The 3,226-nt window shown below is 41.2% G+C and overlaps 1 pseudogene; it reads right to left on the bottom strand.

Moving 5' to 3' along the window:
* Nucleotides 1-2,175: 2,175 nt before the first annotated feature.
* On the bottom strand, nucleotides 2,176-3,006 carry LOC149147221 (OVARIAN TUMOR DOMAIN-containing deubiquitinating enzyme 6 pseudogene; annotated as a pseudogene).
* Between the last annotated feature and the right edge of the window lie 220 nt (nucleotides 3,007-3,226).

Here is a 3,226-nt window from a genome sequence, read left to right as displayed (position 1 = left end):
TTACAAAAAGGTACACCTGTCATCATTTGAATGGCTATGCTAACTTCATTTGGTTTCCTATATGTCCCTTGGGTGTTTCCCTTGAAAATTTCCGGTCACTTCATCAAACTATTTTTCTACGCTAAAAACAACACCTACAGCAGTTTCGTAGCGCGCTACGAAACTGCTGAACTGTTTAAACAGCTTGTTCTCTTGCAGTGATTATTTGAGGAAAGGATCTTATCCAAAAACCAGTTCAAGTAGATTGAAAAGGTCCTTATCATGCTTGTTGAACCAGCATCTAAACAAGAAACTCCAGAACTTCTTCCTCACTAAACCCATAGTTCATATTGATTTACTTGCAAACATGCCTTCTGAGGTAGAGGTTTTTATTACTTCTTGATGGTACCCAAAACCTGCAAACTAAAGACGATCTGGTTTAGTTAAAAACAAGTCATAATCAAGCCAGAAATCAATGCATCCGACTGAGAAAAGCTGCTGGATGAAATAAACAAACCGCCTAGTAGCAAGTTATCAGAATAGTTCCTCAAGGGCAGCTTCTCCTCAACCAACACTGATATTCTTGACTACAAGAAAGCTGCTCCTTATACAGCACCATAGGTGAACCTTGGCACCACTGATTTTCTTTTGTTTCCTCTTATCTAAATCTCTGAACTGCAATGATTCCCGGTAATCACTGTCTGCTGTCACAAACACAACTATAAAAATGCTGATAAGGCCAGCCTTCAGTACTAATTCCAACACCTAAGAATACCACTGCACAGACTGCAAGAATTATGAGTGTCAAATCTTGAGATGCTTCCCACACAAAGACCAAAAAGCCTCGAGGTGGCTTTTCATCAAATTTGTTCGAACCATAAACCTTCATTCTTAGCATTAAAGTATCTTCATTAGCAATAATACCATCTGTGATTGAGGTGGAAAGTTTAGCAGCTGTTCCATCAACTCCATTGCGCCATTTTAACTTTTTAATGTCATGCCCTTCTACTATCGATGCTAATTCATCAGTCATCAATGTCAAACCCAGCTGCTCTAACATCCTCCGGTGTATTGTAAACAATGGTGCTTGAAGGGGCAGATACACCATCGATAAAGTGGAGAGCTGCAGTTGACACCAAAGAGCCACCCTTAGTTTCTCCTCAGTCCCAGCTATGCCCATAGCAAGCCCAATGTCAGCTTCATGCAAAGCTGGTGCATCATTTGTGCCATTACACCTGTTGAACATCAATACCTCGAGCCAGGAGGTCAGTTGTGATCACCACTCTGGAGGATCCAGAGCTGAATTCCCTCATAATGATGTCGCTTGTGTTCTGATCCATGTCACCATGGATTGCAGACACTGTATGATCTCGAGCTCGCATTTGATCTGTGAACAAATCTACCTTCCGCCTAGTATTGATGAAAATCACACTCTGTGTGATTGCCAAAGTTTCATACAGGTCACACAGTGTATCATGTTTCCAATCTTCTCGTTCAACATTGACATAAAATTGTTTGATACCCTCCAGAGTAGGCTCATCTCTTTCACAAGAATTATACCTGGATTCTGATGAAGTTTAAAAAGCATGTATCTCATTATTTCAGCAACAAGCTTATCTCGTTGCTCAGTGGAGATATTGGCTTGCGAAAGGTTCTCTGTATCAAAATCTCCCCTCGCCATTATAGCAGTCTTTCTGTCTTGGTGCTTTTGAGCTTTCTGTATACGGAGAAACGCAATAAAATCTTGATTGTACCAATTGTAGAGTTAACTAGTTGAGCTCCTGAGACAGAAAATTACCGTGATGCGAAAACTTTTTAGCGAACTTCAGAGTTACCATCATCCATTCTCAAAGTTATGTAATCAGCTTTTGTAACAGTTTCACCAAACTGCCGAAGAAAACATACCGCCCAAACGAAGAATCTGTTTCTGCTCCAAGTTGTTGCCGAGCTTCTTTATGACACAAAGCGCAGTAATGATCCATCATTGAATCTAATGTCTTCTGCAACAGCAAGGATTTCCATCTTTCAAATGCCTCATCCGCAAGAAGTTTCTTCAGTAGGTTAGGTGGAATAGAAACTTCACACTTAGGTTCTGGACAATTGAGCTTGTTGACGGTAACAACCTTCGCATGAACATGTGAATATGTTTCCATACACTTCCAGCAGAAGATATGTTGGCATCGTAATTTGACAAACTCAGTCCCTGGATATTCCTTGATTTTTTTTATCAATGTATTGCATCAGCCGAGGAATATCAACATCTGGAGATGAAAACACAGAAATCGCTCGCCAATCTGTTTTGCTCTGTTCTTTGGACATGTATTTCCCCTTCAACTTCTTGTCATGGACATCTGTTTCACCATCAGTATCCGCATTACTTGACTTCCCTTGAAGACTACTAAAACCGAGGCCAGCACCAATTGTCAATCTGTGTAGATCAACAAGAGAATTGTAGTGGTTTCCACGATGATAGCTAAGCCGGATAGGAGGAGAATCGGTACCATAACTACCATGAAATATGTTGATAGGCTCTATACTGTATGAATAAATATGAATGGGACGATTATATATCTCCGACATTGCCTGGATTTCCAAATTATTACCATAGACCTTGTCTCTCCTTTTTCTCTTGGAAAAAGCTGTGAAGCTTTCTGTGACAAATTGAGAGAGGTGATCTCTCTCTTTCTCCATATAGTCAATGCACATCTGTCTTGTGACATCATACACCTCTGGGTCACCATAAACCTGATCAGCATCTGCACGAAAAAGGCAATTACCATCTGCTATCATGCGCCTCGCTTCAAGCCCCTTTGACCGTCGAATTTCAATTTCAAACTGCCGTTCTCCTTCAGCATCACCATAAGAGCCGAAACAGGAACTTTGTTCATCTGCACTATTATAACCTTCTCCATCTCCATGTGCAATAACAGCCACCATGGGACAAACAACAAGGGTGCCTTTAACCTGAGGTAGTACCTTGCAATAACTAAAACTGTCACCTTCAGATTCAGAACTGATGACAAGCATACACGCAGGAACTTAAGAGCATGCCTCCTGTAAAGTGCATCCACCCCAGAGCTATTTTGCATGACAGCTGCTATGGATCAGCACGAATTCCCCATTTCGTAGCGCAGTTAGTGCAAAGTCGGTGTTTTTCGCTACGAAATCACTAAAACAGGTTGCGCTGCGAAACTGCTAAAGGATTTATGCGCTGCGAAAACACTTTGTCCTTAAGCTAGTCTGAGCA

This window comes from Pinus tabuliformis, chromosome 9 (assembly GCF_031772625.1).
Source record: "Pinus tabuliformis cultivar Carrire ecotype Pingquan chromosome 9, CPIR1, whole genome shotgun sequence".
Taxonomy (NCBI): Eukaryota; Viridiplantae; Streptophyta; class Pinopsida; order Pinales; family Pinaceae; genus Pinus; species Pinus tabuliformis.
Note: the sequence above shows the minus strand (reverse complement) of the source record. Positions and strands in the feature narration are given on the sequence as shown.